Raw genomic sequence first — 24,462 nt, 5'->3', positions numbered from 1 at the left:
GGTGGACTAGTCTATACAACTAGTCTATACTACATTGTACAACGTTCTGTTGATATCTATGGTTATGCGCAAAATCACTTCCACGACAGCTATTTGGCTTGAATTTGACTGCCGGTGTCCGACACTGGTAATGGAAGAGGACGTGGGCCATTCACGGGCTTGACGTGTACGCAGATGACATGGGAAGAAAAGCGAGCCAGCTTCCTTAATACATTTAATGTATGAGTGAGCGATGAACTGTCGTGGTAAGCTTGCCTGGACGAATTGCCTGGCTTGCAGCGCCCTATACGAGCCCAACCACCCATGAAGAAAAAACGAGCGTATGTGAAAGAAAAATGCGATGAAGAGACAGAGGCAGCATAAGCGGTGTGATGTACTACCTCCCTCCATCTATTTCCCCATTTCCAGCAGCAGCACAGTAGCAGGTCGTCTCACGGAGAGACACCTTTTATCATTTAAGGGCTCATTGCGTGTTATACAAGAAAATCCGCATTAGAGCGCAGGAGAGCTCAAAAGTGAACTGCTCGCCCGTCCCCAATGTGTGGGACTAAAGCATTAATCCCCGACCTCGTTAAACCGTAGCCCAGCCTATACACCACACACTTCATATTCCATATTAACATATTCGCTACTGAATAGGCCTATACTTTCACAGATATTTTTAGGGTAAGGGCACAGAGGAAATGGAAGCCCGCAACTAACATAATACAAACAACATAATTGAAACAGCCTCTCAGTTTTTCTAGCCTACATCAGCACATGCCAAAGTTAGTTTTGGAGGGATACATTTTCTGGATCTTAATGTCCACTCCACACATTTGCAGAGAAGTAGCAGGTATTGTACCATTCTTTCAAAAGGCCCATAACAGGCTCACTGGAATTCAAATCCCTTTACATATTAAAGCGGTTATTTTGTGCGTTCAAGAAGCCTCTGGCATCCTTCTAGAAATGGTTGAAAGCCAAACATTCTCTCTGCTTGAAGACAAGACAGAAGGATTTATGCGTCTCTGTCTGCTTGTCACATCACCATCAGAAAAATGATTATTGGATTTCAGTGGGATGATTAATAGTCAGGCATTAGCATGATATTAATGATACCCCCATGTTGTAATATGCCGGTAATCAGAAGTGGATTTATATCACTGAAATCATTTCGATAGTGTTTTGGCGGTTGGCGTAATAGAAGCCATACGTAATACGTGAAGACTCAAATATTCACATGTACTGAAGAAATCATTTGCATCCAAACCTATATGAAAATAAAGCCATGTTTATATTCAATCCATATTCTAGCTCTAACACACGCACACACGCGCACACACACACACCAATTTTTCATACAAATAATACTAGTGGCTCCTACGGTCCTCTCCATATTTCCCTAGCAACATCCACCCTGTTCAGCATATGAATTGGTTCATCCCCCAAAGCTACTCATAAGGCTGACTAAATGGATATGTTAATACAAACTAAGTCAAGAGATACACCGCTGATACAAATTCCTCCACAGACAACCCAGGACACAACACAGTGCCCTGTGGAACACCTGCTGCATCGGATAGTCCATTGAACTGCTATTCATCATTTACGAAAATCGTACTTACAGTGCCTTCAGAAACTATTCATACCCCTTGACTTATTCCACATTTTGTTGTGTTACAGACTGAATCCACACATAATACCCCATAATGACAAAGTGAAAACATGTTTTTAGACAGTTTTGTAAATGCATTGAAAATGAAATACAGAAATATCTAATTTACAAAAGTATACACACCCCTAAATCAATACTTTGTAAAAGCACCTTTAGTAGTGATTACAGCTGTGAGTTTTTCTGCGTACGTTTCTACGAGCTTTGCACACCTGGATTGTACAATATTTGCACATCATTCTTTTAAAAATTCTTCAAGCTCTATCAAATTGTTTGTTGATAGCCATGGCTAGGCAGCCATTTTCTAGTTGTGTCACTGCTCGACTGAGGGACCTTACAGATAATTGTTTGTGTGGGGTACAGAGGTAATAAACAGTTATTGCACACAGAGTGAGTCCATGCAACGTATTATGTGACTTGTTTAGCACATTTTTACTCCTGAACTTATTTAGTCTTGCCATAACAAAGGGGTTGACTAGTTATTGACTCGAGAGTTTTTAGCTTTTCATTTGTAATTAACTTGTAAACATTTCTAAAAACATAATTCTACTTTGACATTTTGCGGTATTGTGTGTAGGCCAGTGACCCAACATTTTTATTTAATCCATTTTAAATTCAGGCTGTTACACTACAACATGTAATATTCCATAAAAGAAGCAAAAACATCAATTTGAGTCTGTAGCCTGAATTCATGATCAGCCAGCCTGCTCCAGTCCATTCCATTGCATTAGGTTGAGGTGTTCACTGATGGATACAGACAGACTGCGTAGCACCATGCATTTTTCATAGTGTGTTGTGCAGTGCTGCTGTACAACTGCCTCTCATGTGATGTGCATAGGCACTGGCTAGTAATCTGTATACCTTTTTAAATAACGTCACACATGTCTATGCAAGGATGGGTTTTTTCTCCCTCGTCTGACCTACAATCTGGCTATCTATCATGTGCTGTATTTTACATTACTCATTTTTTTCTGTCTCTCTCTACTTTCTCTGTCTCTCTCTGTCTCTTTCTCTCTCTGCTTTCTCTGTCTCTCTCCCCCTCTCTCTCTCTCTCTCTCCCTCTCTCTCTCTCCCTCTCTATCTCTCTCTCTCTCTCCCCCTCTCTCTCTCTCTCTCTCTCTCTCTCTCTCTCTCTCTCTCTCTCTACTCTCTCATCCTCCTCTCCCACTGGTCAGGGTGTTTACCTGCTGTTGGCAGCTTGTGCTGGCTGGTTATTTACCAGCCGTGTAGAATGATAAGGTTTCTTCTGACAGGGAAAGCCATTATGATTCTAATGACAGTTATTGTGGCGGATCGGAGGCAGAGTTGATTGGCAACTTTGTATGTGTTTCAGCTCCCTAAAAACACGGAGAGACAAGGACGCTTTAAAACAGAAAGTAATTATTGTAATTGATTGTGCCCTATCGTGTTTTTTTTTCTTCAAAATTGCATCTGTAATTAGTTTTTCTTATTTTTGTATTTGACAAGATTACACTTTGCAGGGTGGAGGTGTTAATGCATGTTTCTGAGTGATTGGACAGAAGAAGGGGTGAAAGAGAGAAAGAGTTGGTGAGCGAAGGAGAGAGAGAAAGGTGCACAATGGGCAACAAGCAGAAATTGTCTGGGTTGTTGTGCGGAGGCACAAAGGCGACGGGAACAGGGCGTCCCAGTCAAGGCTGTTCAGGGCTGGAGCTCAGTCAGGGCCTTTGTGTTGTGAAGTGTTGCTGGGTGAATGTGTCTCTGAATGTAGCAGCCTGTAACTGCAGCATCCCAGTGCCACTGCCTTTACGAGTCACACAGGCCCTCCTACATCTGGAACAGGGGCGAGGGCTGGGAGGGGGGATTCAACCTCACCCCATCATCCCTCTATCCTGCACATCCTTGAGCCACCCTCATTTATAACATGACCAGAGAGCATCAGTCAGGAGGACTGTTTTTCATACATGGAGTGGGCTGTAGAATTAGCCTGATGGGTCCATGTAGCAACACAGTGGATTGTTTGCCCTCCGTATTTGGGTTGTGTCTATCGACTGTGAAGGGGCTTGGTTTACAGCTGTGAAAAGACTCAAAGAGGCCCAATCAATGGACCACTCAGCCACCCAAGCAACTCATTTGGATCTGCCCACGTTTACAGTAGCGTGTGTGTGTGTGTGTGTGTGTGTGTGTGTGTGTGTGTGTGTGTGTGTGTGTGTGTGTGTGTGTGTGTGTGTGTGTGTGTGTGGATTGGCTCCAAATTGGCGTGGCGCTCTGGTAAGTCACACCAGTCCTAACAACCACCCTGCAACCTGCTGCCCACAATGGCAGACTGATTGCCCTTTTCAACATGCTTGATTATTCCATTCATACTGGGAAAGAAAAGTAAAAATGTAGCCAGACTATGGTCTCAACAATTGCCATTGTATATCCAGCAGCATAGCACTCCCCGCCTCGGCCCTTAGTGTTCAGCACAGCATCAGTCTATTCCAACCTCCCTCTCCATTATTTCACTGTTCAAATATATTTAGATTCGTAAGATGCTGTTCTTGAAAAAGAGTTGGAGGTCCATAGTGGCCATTTTGAAACACAATGAAAGTACAGCACTTAAGAATAATGATACTGTATATGAAAAGATCTTAGTCCCGCTGGTTGCAATAAATGTTATTATAGTATGATGAAAGCTGTTATGGAAGGTGTTTTCTATTCAAGGAACTGCCAGAGCTATAGGTGCTCTTTACTTAAAGCTGCAATCAGCAGTTGAAACAATAACAAAGCAAATTCCCCGTCCCTGTTTTGGTAAAAAGCTGAGGGATGGGGCTGGAGAAATGTTACCACTCCCAAATTCATAGATAGAGCTATGGATTCAAGGACTGACCGTCCATCATAACACATGTAGTTTTAACTATGTTTTGAGCTTATATAGTGTTTGTTTACGTTTCATTTGTTTACAAACAGAGTAAAACAAGCATATATTTTGGGGGATTCTGATGGGGTACAACAGTTGAACTAAGCTTATGAGGAATTTATAAATTACATTCTTCAATAATCAATGGGTACAAATCATGGATTTCTACCCCCCAAAATGTATGTATCAACTGCAGATTGCTCCTTTAAAGTAAAAAAAGTATTTCTCTTATATACTGAACAACAATATAAACGCAACATGCAACATTTTCAAAGATTTTACTGAGTTACAGTTCATAGAAGGAAATAAATAAATTAGGTCCTAATCAATGGATTTCACATGACTGGGGAGGGGTGCAGCCATAGGTGGGCCTTGGAGGGCATAGGCCCACCCACTTGGCAGCCAAGCTCACCCAATGGAGAGCCAGGCCCAGCCAATCAGAATGAGTTTTTCCCCACAAAAGGGCTTTATTACAGACAGAAATACTCCTCAGAACTATCTCTTTTAGAATAATGAAGAGGATTCAGAGCACATTTTTTCCACTTGTTTCCATTCCCCCATGTCTCTCCATGTATTTCCTCCTAAGACAGTGAGAGGGAAGAGACATTCCCAGAGAGGGTGAAAGACAGAGAGGTGAACCATTAGCACCATCCAAGCTAAGCTTTCCTACTCGTTAGGCTAAATGGGCTCCTTGCTGAACCTGTCTGTCTGAAAAAGTAGATCCCGGCCAGATGAAAGGAAACAGGGATCAATTGACCTAATAGCTTGTACAATCATCTCCTATGCTTTTCTGATAGATTTGACAGAGGGTGTTGGCTGGAGTAGAAGCAGTGATGGTCATGAAGCTGCTGGGATGGGCTGGTCGAAACAGAGCTGTGGTGTGTGAGACGTGGTGTGTGTGGTGTGTGTGCCTGTGTGTGTTATTAGTGACAGTCCAGTATCAGCTTCCTTCAACTCCTCCTCCTTAGTATACCTTTTCACACTTGGCCTCTCTCTCTCTCTCTCTCTCTCTCTCTCTCTCTCTCTCTCTCTCTCTCTCTCTCTCTCTCTCTCTCTCTCTCTCTACCGGCATCAATATTGACACTTTTGTCCTCATTATCTTGTCAGCCTGCGCTCTCTGCCACACAGAGACACCTCCTCTCCCTAATAGACCACTCTTTACATGACCCCCTGGCTCCTCACTTGCTCCTCACTGGCTCCTCCCTGACTCCTCACTGCTCCTCCCTGCTCCTCACTGGCTCCTCACTGGCTCCTCACTGGCTCCTCCCTGGCTCCTCACTGGCTCCTCCCTGGCTCCTCCCTGGCTCCTCCCTGGCTCCTCACTGGCTCCTCCCTGGCTCCTCCCTGGCTCCTCACTGGCTCCTCCCTGGCTCCTCACTGGCTTCTCCCTGGCTGCTCACTGCTCCTCACTGCTCCTCACTGCTCCTTGCTTCCACTGACCCTTTCAGAGCAGAGGAATTAGTGCAGAAGTTATTCATTGTCTTCTTAGAACAATCAGCAGCTCCCATGAGGCATCAGGCTAGATAAAGAGAAATGCATCAACAGGGGGGCGAGCCTGCATGGCGCCGGAGTGTGTGTGTGTTTGTGTGTGTGTTTGTGTGTGTGTGGTTACCTGTTCCGTAAGGGCAGCAGCAGTGCTCACCTGAGACATGAGTCAGTCCACAGAGGACTGTGCAGCTCTGCCGTGTGTGAGGGGAGCTGTTATTTGTGTCCGCAACACTCCCTCTGGAGAAGATGTGTTTGAAGAGTGTGTACATGTGTGTGTGTCAGCTAGGGTTTGAGCTGTGAGAGAGGAGACACCACAAGGACACAACGGCAGCTGTTTGTTTGCCTGTGTCTGTAGAAATGGGAGTTGGAAGGAACAGGGGAGAGGTAGAGGAAGGAGAAAGGGAGAGGTAGAGGAACAGAGGGAGGAGGAGAGAGGGAGCTCATGAAGAAAGGGGTGACAGGCCAATGTAGATTCATAAATTAAAGCAGCCAAAACACCTAAAGCATAAAACATAGGCAGATGGTAGATGAGAGAAAGGAGAGAGAGAGAGAGGGGGGAGAGAGAGAGAGAGAGAGAGAGAGAGAGAGAGAGAGAGAGGGGAGAGAGAGAGAGAGCAGAAAGAGAGAGGGGGAGAGAGGGGGGAGAGACAGAGAGAGAGGCAGAGAGGGGGGAGATAGAGAGAGAGGGGGTAGAGAGAGAGAGACAGAGCCAGAGAACGCATCCAGAGTAGATTCATTAAGAATTATAATTACAGTGGGACTACGCATCTCTCACCTGAGATTTGCCCTGTCGCCTGCTCCCTCTCTCCTCTCCTCCTCTCCCTCTCTCCTCTCATCCTCTCCCTCGCTCCTCTCCTCCTCTCCTCCTCTCCCTCTCTCCCTCTCCTCCTCTCCCTCTCTCCTCTCCTCCTCTCCTCTCCTCCTCTCCCTCTCCTCCTCTCCCTCTCCTCTCCTCCTCTCCCTCTCCCTCTCTCCTCTCCCTCTCTCCCTCTCCCTCATCTCCCTCTCTCCTCTCCTCCTCTCCCTCTCTTCCTCTCCCTCTCCCTCTCTTCTCTCCTTCAATATTCATACCTTCTTCTCCTTACTGTATTATTGTCATCAACGATCCACAGCGTCTACGAAACGTCTACTGGATTTATGATGTTCACTGACCACACTGTCCAACTGCCAATGGACATACCAATACCTACTATTTTTCCATATAATTATAATGGTGCTCATTACCACAAACAATGACTGTGGAGCACTTCACTGCCATTGTCCATACAATATGACCAGAACTCAAGGCTTAATATTTTCAGGTGAGTATGTGTTGAATATAGTTTCAACATAACACATATCAGACATGTTATGTAACCATAGTTTAACACAGACAGTAGTTTGGGGCCTAGTTTAATAACCACACAATCCAATCTTTATGAACTTTACCAGTTCTACTCAGCTCATCCCACTGCGTACACAAACAAACCTCACGTCATAGATCATCAGACCACAAATCAACTACACTGACCACAACCTAACCTACCATGACCTCACAGCAACATGGTATTCCAGTGACCACACGTCATGTTCTGACCTCACTGACCACAGCTGTTCAAAACGGCTCCTAAACACTGGCCTTACATCCAATACAACCAATTACTATGCCCTGTCTCTTCCTTGACTATTTTATTGTTTGTTGTTGCTGATGCTCAGAGTGCATGGTGGACATTACAATGCCTCTGGAATAGGGCATTTCAGACTTTTCCTCCTACAGTTGGCTCATTGCTTTGCTTGTGACTTGATTTATTTGAAAGATTGGTTTTATTGATCTGGTGAATTAATGTGGTGGCCGTATAATCAGTGTGTTATGGAACTATGCAGAATTTGACATCTCTGTGAACTCAAATGAATTGAGTGTACACTATTGATCTGGTTATCCACTGAATCTACACAGCTATTTGTCTAAGACCTGATTAATTCAGTCTGTGTGTGTGTGTGTGTGTGTGTGTGTGTGTGTGTGTGTGTGTGTGTGTGTGTGAGTGCGTGCGTGCGTGCGTGCGTGTGTGTGTGTGTGTGTGTGTGTGTGTGTTTTGCCAGTGGTAATTGCATCTGTTATGGATGGACGGTTTTTACCCCTTTGTTGGAGTCAGAGCAATGAGAGCATGAGAGAGAACTGATATAATACAACCACTCCCCAATATAGTACACAACACATACACGCACTCACACACACTTACACACACACATTTACACACACACACAGATACACACACACATACACATATATACACACACACACATTACACACACACATTTACACACACACAGATACACACACACATACACATATATACACACACAGATACACACACATATACATATATACACACACACACATATATACACACACACATTACACACACACATACACACACATACACATATATACACACACACAGATACACACGCATACACATATATATACACACACACATTTACACACACACATACACACAGACAGGTATTGCGGAATGATGAGTCAAATTGTATTGCGTACCGGCAGGTACAGTATGTCAGAGTAGTGTTTGTTCCAACTAGAACAGGGAACCCTGAGTAAAGCTGTCTTACTAATGAACTGAGTTCTACTGAGGATAGAGAAGGATTCCTCCTGACAGCTGTCTACCCTGATGCAGTGCCAGTCAAACAATAACATTTGTTGGAGATGTTTGTTTGTGCTCATTATAGATGAAAGAAAGAGCCTTCCTCCATCCTCCTCATCCATGTTCATGTAGAAACCCCAAATAAAAACAGGGCTAGATAAAAAGGTATATATACGGATAGATACGGTATTTCATTTAAAGAAAACTTTTAAAAAACTGTCGTTTGTAGCTACATTGACATTCTGCAGTCATTATTAGGTCTGGCTCAATTACCGTATAACCATGTAACCGACGGTTATGGATGAAGACAGTCATGAAAATAAAATAACCCTCATAAAATACATACAGCTGACTGAAGACAGGACAGCTGTGTAGAACGAACAGCTGTGTAGAACGAATAGCTGACTGAAGACGGGACAGCTGTGTAGAACAAACAGCTGACTGAAGACGGGACAGCTGTGTAGAACGAACAGCTGACTGAAGACGGGACAGCTGTGTAGAACGAACAGCTGACTGAAGACGGGACAGCTGTGTAGAACGAACAGCTGACTGAAGACGGGACAGCTGTGTAGAACGAACAGCTGTGTAGAACGAACAGCTGTGTAGAACGAACAGCTGTGTAGAACGAACAGCTGACTGAAGACGGGACAGCTGTGTAGAACGAACAGCTGTGTAGAACGAACAGCTGTGTAGAACGAACAGCTGTGTAGAACGAACAGCTGACTGAAGACGGGACAGCTGTGTAGAACGAACAGCTGTGTAGAACGAACAGCTGACTGAAGACGGGACAGCTGTGTAGAACAAACAGCTGACTGAAGACGGGACAGCTGTGTAGAACGAACAGCTGACTGAAGACGGGACAGCTGTGTAGAACGAACAGCTGACTGAAGACGGGACAGCTGTGTAGAACGAACAGCTGACTGAAGACGGGACAGCTGTGTAGAACGAACAGCTGTGTAGAACGAACAGCTGACTGAAGACGGGACAGCTGTGTAGAACGAACAGCTGTGTAGAACGAACAGCTGACTGAAGATGGGACAGCTGTGTAGAACGAACAGCTGACTGAAGACGGGACAGCTGTGTAGAACGAACAGCTGACTGAAGACGGGACAGCTGTGTAGAACGAACAGCTGACTGAAGACGGGACAGCTGTGTAGAACGAACAGCTGACTGAAGACGGGACAGCTGTGTAGAACAAACAGCTGACTGAAGACGGGACAGCTGTGTAGAACGAACAGCTGACTGAAGACGGGACAGCCAGGCATTTGTGTGGTTGAGTCTGTATCTGCTGCAAACTAGTCTTCAGTTGGGCAATGGCCCCCTCCCCACTTGAATTGGGATGCCAGTTCTATTATTTTTATTTCTAGGGCAGCACATGCAGTCCGGAGCGGAGGAGAGGAGAAAATGTATTTTTTTCCCCTTCCCATTTTTGCTATTCGAAAGGCTATTAGGATGACTGCGGTCATTTAGATGGACAATAACTGTCAACCAAAATTCCATGACCGTCACAGCCCTAGTCATAATCACCATTGTGATGAACATATCTCGTTTGCAGAGAGTATTCACTGATTCTGACTGACATTTGTTACTGTGTACTTTTTGCACATTGGCTGTCCTTGACCGTATGATATGCAGTGTCCTTGACCGTATGATATGCAGTGTCCTTGACCGTATGATATGCAGTGTCCTTGACCGTATGATATGCAGTGTCCTTGACCGTATGATATGCAGTGTCCTTGACCGTATGATATGCAGTGTCCTTGACCGTATGATATGCAGTGTCCTTGACCGTATGATATGCAGTGTCCTTGACCGTATGATATGCAGTGTCCTTGACCGTATGATATGCAGTGTCCTTGACCGTATGATATGCAGTGTCCTTGACCGTATGATATGCAGTGTCCTTGACCGTATGATATGCAGTGTCCTTGACCGTATGATATGCAGTGTCCTTGACCGTATGATATGCAGTGTCCTTGACCGTATGATATGCAGTGTCCTTGACCGTATGATATGCAGTGTCCTTGACCGTATGATATGCAGTGTCCTTGCTGGGTTACAGCACCATTTTCATTAGATAACTACGGAATTACCTTGCTTTGAATTGAATAAACATTATTATACTTTCTTCCTATTTCTACGGAAATATATTCACTATAGACGGCACAAGGCTTAAGGACTTAGAATTACATTTCTAGATCCCTTTATCAAAAGGTATCCTACTGGTGTTGGTTTTAAATAATACATTCATTCAGGGGTTTCCTTTGTTGTTCCTTTCCAAAAGAATGAGTTTGGGGATCAAGCTCTACCAACAGTAGGAGCTCATATTTTAGATTTTATTTAACCTTTATTTAACTAGGCAAGTCAGTTAAGAACACATTCTTATGTGTTATTATACATACACATAATAAAATTCAGAAGTAAATGCTATGTTCTTATTAATTACTCAGTAGGTTCCAAATCCCACCTTATAATTACCATGTAGCCTACAGTAACATTAATATTAGGGGCAACACCTAACCCATGTCATAGGTATAACTCTGGGAAGACCTCGAAGGCGACAGTTTCTGTAATGAACTTGTACTAGGTATGTAAGAACATGCTCTACTGACTGCTGTGGATTTACAGAGAAAAATATGAAGCCAGTGTATAATTGGTTGGCACTCTGTAATTGCATTGAGGCGATTATAAGACTTTTAACAGGGCTATTCTAGCATCGTTTCTACTGATGGTCACTCTGACCCTTTGTACACTAACCACTAACCTTGTGTCCTTTATACACCCAGGATCTTCTGTTGGTCTAACTGTATGCTTGTTGTGCACTGATTGCCTCTCTTCTAGCCTGCACTTACTTCTTGGCATGTATTGGCTGCATCGTGCACTCATCTGGCTGCCACTCAATACCCTCGTCTTCTGCTCCTCCACCATCTGTCTACTAACATGAACAATCATCTAACCTCGCACTAGCTTATGCCACTGTATACTCAAAGTGTACCCTAACCAAAATGGCTTTGCACTCACTTGCCTGTTTGCACATCTAGCCTCTTCCTGCTTGTGTACTCTCACCTGCCCCTGAGTGCACTAACATGCTCCCTTGTCCACTCCCACATCCTGTCTCTGTCCTAGCATTCGCCCTCCACTCACCTTCACTCCTGAGCACACGTGCCCTCTCACTCACCCCACACGTTAGCAGATATGGATGGTACAAACGACCCTGAATGAACCCAGATATTGAGCCATTTTAAAGCTGGAGGCTTTAGACAATATCCCCAGCCTATCCCTGCTCTGCAGTGACCGTTCTACTGAAAAGTGAGGGGCCAGGGATCCTCCCAGCATGCACCAGGGCTTTATGGGAGTTTATGGGGAGTGTATGACCCCTCCTCTTCCTCAGCGGTGTACTAGCTTGCGCTGGTAGCCTGGCACTCTTCCCACTGGCTGGAATTAGCAAGGCGAGGAAAACAAACAAATTACAGGGAAACAAACGGAATGGGTAATAAGCATGTAGTGACATGAAGAGAATCCTGTCAGCAGGACAGGAGGGAGTTAGGGAGGGAAGTAAGGAGGGAAGGAAGGAAGGAGGTAAGGAAGGAAGGAAGGAGGGAGAGAGGTAAGGAAGGAGGGAGGGGGGGTGGGGAGGGGATGCAGAGTGTAATTTTATCCTTCACTCTCTCTCTCAATGTATCCCTTATTCTCTCTCTCTCTCCTCTCTCTCCTCTCTCCTATCTATCTCCTCTCTCTCTCTCTCTCTCTCTCTCTCTCCTCTCTCTCCTATCTCTCTCTCTCTCTCTCTCTCCTCTCTCCTATCTCTCTTCTCTCTCTCTCTCTCCTCTCTCTCCTCTCTCCTATCTCTCTCCTCTCTCTCTCTCTCTCCTCTCTCTCTCTCAATTTCACTCTACCGCCCTCTATTCCCCCTCTCTCCCTCTCTCCCTGCGGCCCCTCTGCGTGGAGATCATCCCTGTGTATGGGGCAGTTGGAGACAGATGGGCGGATGATGGATCTGACGTTATAGACAGCAGTGTGATGGATGGTTGGCCGGCTGATATGGGATTAATGCAGTGGCCGGGCTGCGGGGGCCAGAGCGGATGGCTCTGTGATAGATAGATAAAACTGACGAGCAGATAAACAAGAGAGCGCTAATCCACGCCCCCTTGATGGACAGAAAATCAAAGATGGGGAAAAGAGCACAGAGGGAGAGTTTGGGTGTTTGTGCTCAGTGTAGACTGTCTGCACGGTGGAGATAGAGGCGTCTGGAGGGTGAGAGGGACATGGGGTGTGTGTGTGTGTGTGTGTGGGGGGGGGGGGGGGGGTAGGGGGGCATTTTGACATACAGATGTAGATCTTAATTTGATCACTCTCTTGTTGCAGAGACATTTCCTGCACAGTAGTGTATTCAAGGTATAAAAAGGCTTCTGAAGTTTGTCATTTCCATTTCAAATGTCAGACTTGATTTGCCGTAACGAAAAATCTATCAACCCCTACAAAAGAGGTCCATTAATTATAATCCACATAATAATTCACATTATTTTCCTGCTTTAGCAAACTGGGTCATATTAAGATCCTACATCTGTAGAGCTTAGTGTCAGCATGATTATACGGAGATAACAGGATGGGATTGAGCAAACTGGGTGAGGGTAGAGTCTGGTGAAAGGGCATAGCTGGGTGTAGGTGGGCAGTATGGCTGTTGAAGAGAGATTGGGGCATAAGTAATTGGGCATAGTGGGGTATGATGGGGTGATTGGAATTGGATGATGTAGTCTGCTGGTTGGAGTTTGTAAATAGAGGAGATTGTTGGTCTGTTTTTAGGGGAGGAGGATGTATTTGTTTATGAATCACACACACACGCGCACGCACGCACACACACACACACACACACACACACACACACACACTTGGGTGTTAGGAATTAGAGTGGTGGTATATGCTGGATGGGAAGATGACAAGATGTCTTTTTAGACGAGGAGAGGAGATAGCGAGAGAGTGAAGAAATAGTCAGTTGTATCTGCCCATCCTCACATTGTAGCTGTTCACCATCTCAGGGCACTACAGGGCTGTCGGTATCCTCACGTTGTAGCTGTTCACCATCTCAGGGCACTACAGGGGCGTTGGTATCCTCACGTTGTAGCTGTTCACCATCTCAGGGCACTACAGGGCTGTTGGTGTCCTCACGTTGTAGCTGTTCACCATCTCAGGGCACTACAGGGGCGTTGGTATCCTCACGTTGTAGCTGTTCACCATCTCAGGGCACTGCAGGGCTGTTGGTATCCTCACGTTGTAGCTGTTCACCATCTCAGGGCACTGCAGGGGCGTTGGTATCCTCACGTTGTAGCTGTTCACCATCTCAGGGCACAACAGGGGCGTTGGTATCCTCACGTTGTAGGGGCGTTGGTATCCTCACGTTGTAGCTGTTCACCATCTCAGGGCATAACAGGGCTGTTGGTATCCTCACGTTGTAGCTGTTCACCATCTCAGGGCACTACAGGGGCGTTGGTATCCTCACGTTGTAGCTGTTCACCATCTCAGGGCACTGCAGGTGCGTTGGTATCCTCACGTTGTAGCTGTTCACCATCTCAGGGCACAACAGGGGCGTTGGTATCCTCACGTTGTAGGGGCGTTGGTATCCTCACGCTGTTCACCATCTCAGGCCACTACAGGGGCGTTGGTATCCTCACGTTGTAGCTGTTCACCATCTCAGGGCATTACAGGGGCATTGGTATCCTCACGTTGTAGCTGTTCACCATCTCAGGGCACTACAGGGGCGTTGGTATCCTCACGTTGTAGCTGTTCACCATCTCAGGGCACTACAGGGGCGTTGGTATCCTCACGTTGTAGCTGTTCACCATCTCAGGGCATAACAGGGGCGTTGGTATCCTCACGTTGTAGCTGTTCACCATCTCAGGGCACTACAGGGGCGTTGGTATCCTCACGTTGTAGCTGTTCACCATCTCAAGGCACTAGAGGGGCGTTGGTATCCTCACGTTGTAGCTGTTCACCATCTCAGGGCACAACAGGGGCGTTGGTATCCTCACGTTGTAGCTGTTCACCATCTCAGGGCACTAGAGGGGCGTTGGTATCCTCACGTTGTAGCTGTTCACCATCTCAGGGCACTACAGGGCTGTTGGTATCCTCACGTTGTAGCTGTTCACCATCTCAGGGCACAACAGGGGCGTTGGTATCCTCACGTTGTAGGGGCGTTGGTATCCTCACATTGTAGCTGTTCACCATCTCAGGGCACTACAGGGGCGTTGGTATCCTCACATTGTAGCTGTTCACCATCTCAGGCCACTACAGGGGCGTTGGTATCCTCACGTTGTAGCTGTTCACCATCTCAGGGCACTACAGGGGCATTGGTATCCTCACGTTGTAGCTGTTCACCATCTCAGGGCACTACAGGGGCGTTGGTATCCTCACGTTGTAGCTATTCACCATCTCAGGGCACTACAGGGGCGTTGGTATCGTCACGTTGTAGCTGTTCATCATCTCAGGGCATAACAGGGGCGTTGGTATCCTCACGTTGTAGCTGTTCACCATCTCAGGGCATAACAGGGGCGTTGGTATCCTCACGTTGTAGCTGTTCACCATCTCAAGGCACTAGAGGGGCGTTGGTATCCTCACGTTGTAGCTGTTCACCATCTCAGGGCACTAGAGGGGCGTTGGTATCCTCACGTTGTAGCTGTTCACCATCTCAGGGCACAACAGGGGCGTTGGTATCCTCACGTTGTAGGGGCGTTGGTATCCTCACATTGTAGCTGTTCACCATCTCAGGGCACTACAGGGGCGTTGGTATCCTCACGTTGTAGCTGTTCACCATCTCAGGGCACTACAGGGTTATTGGTATCCTCATGTTGTAGCTGTTCACCATCTCAGGGCACTACAGGGGCGTTGGTATCCTCACGTTGTAGCTGTTCACCATCTCAGGGCACTACAGGGGCGTTGGTATCCTCACGTTGTAGCTGTTCACCATCTCAGGGCACTACAGGGGCATTGGTAACCTCACGTTGTAGCTGTTCACCATCTCAGGGCACTACAGGGGCGTTGGTATCCTCACGTTGTAGCTGTTCACCATCTCAGGCCACTACAGGGGCGTTGGTATCCTCACGTTGTAGCTGTTCACCATCTCAGGGCACTACAGGGGCGTTGGTATCGATCCCCCAGCTGCTCTCAGAATGCTCTCCTGGCTGTGTTACCTTAAACACACTCCACTCAGCCGTGCTCTAACATTAGCCAACAAAGACTTTATTTATCAGAGGCTGTGATTTTGGCCACATGGATGACAACCTGATTAGCACTTAAAGGGGCTCTTAAATGTTCCAGTGAAAAGGAGGGGAGGTCTGTCTACACACTACAGAGGGAATGAGAGGGATGAGGGGAGACCTGTCTACACACTACAGAGGGGATGAGAGGGATGAGGGGAGACCTGTCTACACACTACAGAGGGAATGAGAGGGATGATGGATGACCTGTCTACACACTACAGAGGGAATGAGAGGGATGAGGGGAGACCTGTCTACACACTACAGAGGGAATGAGAGGGATGAGGGGAGACCTCTCTACACACTACAGAGGGAATGAGAGGGATGAGGGGAGACCTGTCTACACACTACAGAGGGAATGAGAGGGATGAGGGGAGACCTCTACACACTACAGAGGGAATGAGAGGGATGAGGGGAGACCTGTCTACACACTACAGAGGGAATGAGAGGGATGAGGGGAGACCTGTCTACACACTACAGAGGGAATGAGAGGGATGAGGGGAGGGCTGTCTACACACTACAGAGGGAATGAGAGGGATGAGGGGAGACCTGTCTACACACTACAGAGGGAATGAGAGGGATGAGGGGAGACCTGTCTACACACTACAGAGGGAATGAGAGGGATGAGGGGAGACCTGTCTACACACTACAGAGGGAATGAGAGGGATGATGGACGACCTGTCTACACACTACAGAGGGAATGAGAGGGATGATGGATGACCTGTCTACACACTACAGAGGGAATGAGAGGGATGAGGGGAGACCTGTCTACACACTACAGAGGGAATGAGAGGGATGAGGGGAGGGCTGTCTACACACTACAGAGGGAATGAGAGGGATTAGGGGAGGCCTGTCTACACACTACAGAGGGAATGAGAGGGATGAGGGGAGACCTGTCTACACACTACAGAGGGAATGAGAGGGATGATGGGAGGCCTGTCTACACACTACAGAAGGAATGAGAGGGATGAGGGGAGACCTGTCTACACACTACAGAGGGAATGAGAGGGATGAGGGGAGGCCTGTCTACACACTACAGAGGGAATGAGAGGGATGATGGGAGACCTGTCTACACACTACAGAGGGAATGAGAGGGATGAGGGGAGGCCTGTCTACACACTACAGAGGGAATGAGAGGGATGAGGGGAGGCCTGTCTACACACTACAGAGGGAATGAGAGGGATGAGGGGAGACCTGTCTACACACTACAGAGGGAATGAGAGGGATGAGGGGAGACCTGTCTACACACTACAGAGGGAGAGGAGTCCCAAATGACACCCTATTCCCTACATAGTGCACTACTTTTGACCGAAGAACCCAATGAGTCCTGGTCAAAAGTAGTGCACTATTGGGACACATATCTTGCGAGACAGCAGACAGAGGAGGCAGAGAGAATTATGGGGGATGAATAGGAAAGGAGATGAGTGATTGTGTCGTACAGTGTCATAACGAGGGGGCGGGGCAGGTAGGAACGAGAGAATGATTGAACAGAACAATGAGTGAGATATGAACGAGCGAGTGGGTGAGAATGAAGGGGGGAGAGAACCTGTGAGTGTGGAATGGATAGAGGGAGCAAGAGGGAGCGAGAGAGGGGGGAGGGAAGAGGGTGAAGGAGAGAATCAGAGTGCAAGTGGGTGAGGGAGGGGTATGAAGTGAATTAGGGTGGGAGTGAACAAAACAAGTGACTCAATAGGTGAGAGAGTGAGGGATGAGGGACCGACTCATGAACGACTTGTGAACAGCTTGTGAACGACTTGAGAACGACTTGTGAATGAGTGTTTAATCAAAACAAAGGGAGTAAATGATGAGGTGAGAGTGGTATGAGTGAGGGAGTGAGGCAGAGAAAGAGTGTAACGGAGCGACTAATGGGGGTTAGTGATAGGCCTGTTGACAGAAAGTGTCAGCCTTAACCACACTGACCTGCGGAGGATCCCACGCTGCATACAGAAAGTGTCAGCCTTAACCACACTGACCTGCGGAGGATCCCACGCTGCATACAGAAAGTGTCAGCCTTAACCACACTGACCTGCGGAGGATCCCACGCTGCATACAGAAAGAAGCGGCTGTATTTGAGTGCCAGCGAGGACGTGGACAGACTGTAAAATGTGAATTTCTGGTTGGATGTGAAACAAATGTGAATGGGGAAAGTGGTTGTATGTGTTAGTGAATATGTGGTCGTGTCAGTCTCCTGTCGTTTCCATAGCGTTTTAGATGAGCCCAGGACAAGGGCTGTTCTAGCATATTGATGCTCACTTGGATATTTTAATAATGTTGTTTTAGCTTCCGTTTAATTACTTCAAGTGAAATATAGCTGTGTTTTAGTTCTTCAGGGAGCTCCTTCATCCTTGCCACCAGTTAAAAGTCATCAAAATAACGAGCCAAAAATCTGCATCTCAGAAAGGTTAGAAAAAAACACAAATAGGGCCTTTGGTTGCTGTTAAGTACCGAATTAAACTCCATTAAACACTGATTATAATGATAATAGTAGAAATCCTGGCATGCTGGGAGTAGGAACCATTTTGCTTCATGTAACAGATGAGCATATTTACTCTCTCCTAGTCCGTCACAGTTAGAGGAACGCTAGCCAGTCCTCGATTAGAGGGGAGCTGTTACTATGGAGCACACACACAATTTATTTCAGCTCCCTCATCCCTCCATCCCCCCTGAGACGATAGCGGACGTTTCACATCTGATGCCCGGGAGTGTGTGTGTGTGTGTGTGTGTGTGTGTAGTAGCATAGCTAGTAGTGGTGTGTAGAGTGAATAGATGCGGTAATGGTTTAAGACGACACCATTGTCTGTCCTCCTGCAGCTTGTGCTACACTCAAATACTTCCCTCCTCCTGCCTCCCTAGTCAGTTATCTGTGTGTGTGTGCGTGTTTGTGTGGTCATGTGTGTGGGTGTGTGTGGATATGTGTGTGAGGGATGCTACAAAGCACTAATGACCATGAAATGTCAAGAGAATTTGCACGGTATGAAACCGTACATTGTTTACCACCCTCTCTTCCCCTCGCCTTCCTTTCTCTTAGCTTCTCACATTTTTTTCTCTCTCTCTCCCTCCTCTCTCTCTCTCTCTTTCTGTCATTCTTCCTCTGTCTCTCTCTCTGTCTCTCTCTCTCTGTCATTCTGTCTCTCTGTCTCTCTCTCTGTGTCTCTCTCTGTCATTCTGTCTCTCTGTCTCTCTGTCTGTCTCACTCTCTCTCTCTATCTCTCCTCCTGTCTTTCCTATGTCTCACGGCTGTCCTCTCTAACAGTCTTGTCTCCAGCAGGCTTGTCTGCCCCTGTCGTAGTCTCCCGGTCCCGGCCCCTCTCCAGCTAGAAGAAGCTCCATTATTTACAACGTATTGTATCATGTTTCTCCATCAATTTCCACAATGGAACAATTGAGACAGATTTCACTGACTGTCACAGTAACAGTGGGAGCCGGCAGAGTTTGGAAATGGGATTAGGCTTAAATGGAATTTAATTTGCACCGTTGCTGTCTCCAACAGCCTGTCTCCCACCCAGCCACCATGACATACTCCTAGAGTGTATGTGTGTGTCTGTGTTTGTGTGTGTGTATATTTTATTTGTGCGTGTGCGTGTGTGTGTGTGTGTGTGTCTGTGTCCTTCTGCTTCACAGTAGCATTCAGTAGCATTCAGTAGCATTCAGTAGCATCAGTAATATGATGCACTTTTGTAACGTCTCCTTTTGTTGTTTAAAGTATGTTAGCCTGCCTTAGCCTGCCTTAGCCTGCCTTAGCCTGCCTTAGCCTGCCTTAGCCTGCCTTAGCCTTGCTTAGCCTGCCACATTCTACTGTAATGCAATTGTGTTGCAGTCTTTGTGTGTTGCCTTCCATAGAGTGGATTCTAAAGATCGCTGCTTGGCACATGTCAGTGAGTCGCTCAAGGCTGAGAGAGAGAGAGAGAAATAGAACAAGAGAGAACGAGAAAAAGATAGATGGACAGAAAGAGAGAGAGAAAGACAGAGACAGAGAAAGAGAGAGCTTCTTGATTGATGGCCATAGTAAAACACCCAGCAACAATATACTTTCTTTCTTTAAAAAAATACAAATAAACCCTGCTCATATTGTTTGGTTGGATGCTCTGAAACTCTACTTACAGAGTTAATCAATGACTAAACTTTGTCCATCTAGTAGCAGTTGGCACAGCTTTGAGATGAAATGTTAAAGTGTTAAAGTGAATGAATGAGTTAAGTTAGATAAAAAGTGCTGTTGAAGTGTGAATCAATGTAGATGCATGTTGTGGGAGGCTGGGTAGGGGATGTGTGTGTGTGGGGGGGTGGGGGGTGGGTAGGGGATGTGTGTGTATGTGTGTGTGTGGGGGGGGGGGGCGGTGGGAGGCTGGGTAGGGGATGTGTGTGTGTGTGGGGGGGAGGCTGGGTAGGGGATGTGTGTGTATGTGTGTGTGTGGGGGGGAGGCTGTGTAGGGGATGTGTGTGTGTATGTGTGGGGGGGGGACCGGTGGGAGGCTGGGTAGGGGATGTGTGTGTGTGTGGGGAGGGGGACCGGTGGGAGGCTGGGTAGGGGATGTGTGTGTGTGTGGGGGGGAGGCTGGGTAGGGGATGTGTGTGTATGTGTGTGTGTGGGGGGGAGGCTGGGTAGGGGATGTGTGTGTGTGTGGGGAGGGGGACCGGTGGGAGGCTGGGTAGGGGATGTGTGTGTGTGTGGGGAGGGGGACCGGTGGGAGGCTGGGTAGGGGATGTGTGTGTGTATGTGTGGGGGGGGGACCGGTGGGAGGCTGGGTAGGGGATGTGTGTGTGTGTGGGGAGGGGGACCGGTGGGAGGCTGGGTAGGGGATGTGTGTGTGTGTGGGGAGGGGGACCGGTGGGAGGCTGGGTAGGGGATGTGTGTGTGTATGTGTGGGGGGGGGACCGGTGGGAGGCTGGGTAGGGGATGTGTGTGTGTGTGGGGAGGGGGACCGGTGGGAGGCTGGGTAGGGGATGTGTGTGTGTGTGGGGAGGGGGACCGGTGGGAGGCTGGGTAGGGGATGTGTGTGTGTGGGGGGAGGGGGACCGGTGGGAGGCTGGGTAGGGGATGTGTGTGTGTGTGGGGAGGGGGACCGGTGGGAGGCTGGGTAGGGGATGTGTGTGTGTGTGGGGAGGGGGACCGGTGGGAGGCTGGGTAGGGGATGTGTGTGTGTGTGGGGAGGGGGACCGGTGGGAGGCTGGGTAGGGGATGTGTGTGTGTGTGGGGAGGGGGACCGGTGGGAGGCTGGGTAGGGGATGTGTGTGTGTGTGGGGGGGAGGCGGGGTAGGGGATGTGTGTGTGTGGCGGGTTCTTCTCTTTTTTTTTTGCACCAGCAAAAAAATGCTTTTTATAAACACTTTACTATTTATATTTTGGACAACTGGCTATCCGAACAAAAAAAGAAAGAACTTGTGCCGTCTGGTTTGCTTAATATAAGGAATTTTAAATGATTTATACTATTAAATTTACTCTTGATACTTAAGTATATTTAAAACTTACAATAATAAAGACTGTGGATGTGTCTGCACTCACCAGGGATATGGCCGATCCTCTCACTGGTACCAATAATATAAGCTACTCTTCCCTCAACTGGGAGTTGAGAAATTTGATAACTATGAACAGATTAGAGTGTTTTCTTTGTCTCCTCTTTTCAGCAATTTGCTTTCTAAACTATGTTTTTCCTTCGATTGTATTTTAAAATATTGTGATAGGCCTAGGTGTATTTCACTGCTTTTCACTGACCGCTGCAACTCAACAACAGCTATTTAGTAGGCTATTGGTCACGCTCGCTGCCCAAATGGCACGCTTAAAACAACCACAGCTCAAAGAAGCTAATAGTCTTCCGTGGCCAAATCATGCTCTCTGGTGTCGTGTTTCTTATGATTGTATTTATATCTGTAAAGGCACAAATCATTATTTAGGCAATTTTTGCTAATTTAATCAAATGAACTTTAGGGGAAGCGCCTCTTCCTCTAGCCTATTGGATACGCCTCCTACGCCGACATTTATTTGAGAGTAACCGGTTCGTAAAACAGCTGGCCGTTAGGATTACAAGGTCACGATAAAATACCAACATCAAATTCAAAGCAATCGGCGCACTGCCTAAAAGGCTTACCAGCAAAGGAAACTGTCTGGCAAGACCAAAATAATTCCGATCTACTCTCTGCTGAGACAAAAGCGAGCAGGCTGGCTGGTTATGTCCTACGGATGCTCCACATGGTCCTAAAGCCAGCTAAACTATATGCTCTACAGACGTTGTATTTGAATCAGGATTGGAATTATTTTAGTTTTAGTTTTGTTTTGTAGCTTACTTTTACATTTTTGGTCTTGAGCTAGGGTATGGTATGGTGACTGCCATACTCTGCCATGCCCCACGGATGCCCTTGTGTAGGATAGGACCATATTCTGCATGGTGCACGTGGAATTATATGATTTTTCTTGTCGTTTTAATTGAAAACCGACACAAACATGTCTGTTTAAACGTTCATAAAAATGGTCCATTTGTCACATCGCTAGTGTGCCTGTGTGGGGGATGGAAGCAGTACTTTTCCCCACCACGGTGGCAAGCTGGAGGCTGGGTTTCTGATTTATTCTGTTGGGTGGTTTTCTGACTTCCCTGCTCTCCTTTTCCTCACACTGAGAGAAACATGATCAATATCTGAATGAATATGCAAGTAAAGCGACAAAGCTTGTCACACTGGATTTGGCACTGCCCCCACACCTCCCTACCCCAGCTGGGCTGAGAGCAGAGGAGAGGAGACGAGAGGAGCAGCAGAGTGCATGGAGACGGAGGGAAATAAGAGCATTCATTAATAATGAATACATTACAGGGCCAATTGGAACGCATTCAGCTTTTTAAAATCCTTTCTTGGAGGTTTTTATTACCAACCATATTAATTAGAGTCATTATTATTCAATAGGTAATTATGTCCACTACCCACATGGAGGATGCTTACTGTCAGGGGGGGACTAGTGTGTGGTGGTGGTTGGGGGGGTCTAGTGTGTGGTGGTGGTGGTGGGGTCTAGTGTGTGATGGTGGAGGGGAGGTCTAGTGTGTGGTGGTAGGGGGGGGTCTAGTGTGTTGTGGGGGGGGTCTAGTGTGTTGTGGTGGTGGGGGGGGTTCTAGTGTGTGATGGTGGTTGGGGGGGTCTAGTGTGTGGTGGTGGTGGTGGGGTCTAGTGTGTGATGGTGGAGGGGAGGTCTAGTGTGTGGTGGTAGGGGGGGGTCTAGTGTGTGGTGGTGGTGGTGGGGTCTAGTGTGTGATGGTGGAGGGGAGGTCTAGTGTGTGGTGGTAGGGGGGGGTCTAGTGTGTTGTGGGGGGGGTCTAGTGTGTTGTGGTGGTGGGGGGGGTTCTAGTGTGTTGTGGTGGGGGGGGTCTAGTGTGTGATGGTGGTTGGGGAGGGGGTCTAGTGTGTGATGGTGGTTGGGGGGGGGGTCTAGTGTGTGATGGTGGAGGGGGGGGTTCTAGTGGGTGGTGGTGGTGGGGGGGGTTCTAGTGTGTTGTGGTGGTGGGGGGGGGGGTTCTAGTGTGTTGTGGTGGTGGGGGGGGGGGGTTCTAGTGTGTTGTGGTGGTGGGGGGGAGGTGTCTAGTGTGTTGTGGTGGGGGGGTTCTAGTGTGTTGTGGTGATGGGGGGGTTCTAGTGTGTTGTGGTGGTGGGGGGGTTCTAGTGTGTTGTGGTGGGGGGGGAGGTTCTAGTGTGTGGGGTGGTGGTTGTGGTGGTGAGAGGGGGGTTCTAGTGTGTTGTGGTCGTGGGGGGAATCTAGTGTGTGGGGTGGTGGTTGTGGTGGTGAGAGGGGGGGTCTAGTGTGTTGTGGTGGTGGTGGGGGGGTCTAGTGTGTTGTGGTGGGGGGGGTCTAGTGTGTTGTGGTGGTGGTGGTGGGGGGGTCTAGTGTGTTGTGGTGGTGGGGGGGTCTAGTGTGTTGTGGTGGTGGTGGGGGGGGGTCTAGTGTGTTGTGGTGGGGGGGGTCTAGTGTGTGATGTTGGGGGGGGTCTAGTGTGTGATGGTGGGGGGGAGTGAATAGTGTGTGATGGTGGTTGGGGGGGGGGGTCTAGTGTGTGGTGGTGGTGGGGGGGGGGGTCTAGTGTGTTGTGGTGGTGGTGGTGGGGGGTCTAGTGTGCTGTGGTGGTGGTAGTTGTGGTGGGAGGGGGGGTCTAGTTGGTTGTGGTGGTGGGGGGGTCTAGTGTGTGTGGTGGTGGTTGTGGTGGTGTGAGGGGGGTCTAATGTGTTGTGGTGGTGGGGGGGTCTAGTGTGTTGTGGTGGTGGTGGGGGGGGGGGGGGGGTCTAGTGTGTTGTGGTGGTGGTAGTTGTGGTGGGAGGGGGGGTCTAGTTGGTTGTGGTGGTGGGAGGGGGGGTCTAGTGTGTTGTGGTGGTGGGAAGGGGGGTCTAGTGTGTTGTGGTGGTGGGAGGTGGGGGGTGGCGGGGTCTAGTGTGTTGTGGTGGTGGTAGTGGTAGTGGTGGTGGGAAGGGGGGTCTAGTGTGTTGTGGTGGTGGGAGGGGGGGTCTAGTGTGTTGTGGTGGTGGGGGGGGTCTAGTGTGTTGTGGTGGTGGGGGGGGGTCTAGTGTGTTGTGGTGGTGGTAGTTGTGGTGGGAGGGGGGGTCTAG

At 47.9% G+C, this 24,462-nt stretch overlaps 1 protein-coding gene across 1 annotated transcript in view; it reads left to right on the top strand.

The window, feature by feature from the left end:
- LOC110485210 (adhesion G protein-coupled receptor L1) overlaps window positions 1-24,462 on the top strand; it is a 219,579-nt gene that overhangs the window by 1,719 nt on the left and 193,398 nt on the right. The window lies entirely within an intron of this gene.

This window comes from Oncorhynchus mykiss, chromosome 13 (genome assembly GCF_013265735.2).
Source record: "Oncorhynchus mykiss isolate Arlee chromosome 13, USDA_OmykA_1.1, whole genome shotgun sequence".
NCBI classification, from domain to species: Eukaryota; Metazoa; Chordata; class Actinopteri; order Salmoniformes; family Salmonidae; genus Oncorhynchus; species Oncorhynchus mykiss.
The sequence above is the reverse complement of the archived record's forward strand: the minus strand, read 5'-3'. Positions and strand labels throughout refer to the sequence as shown.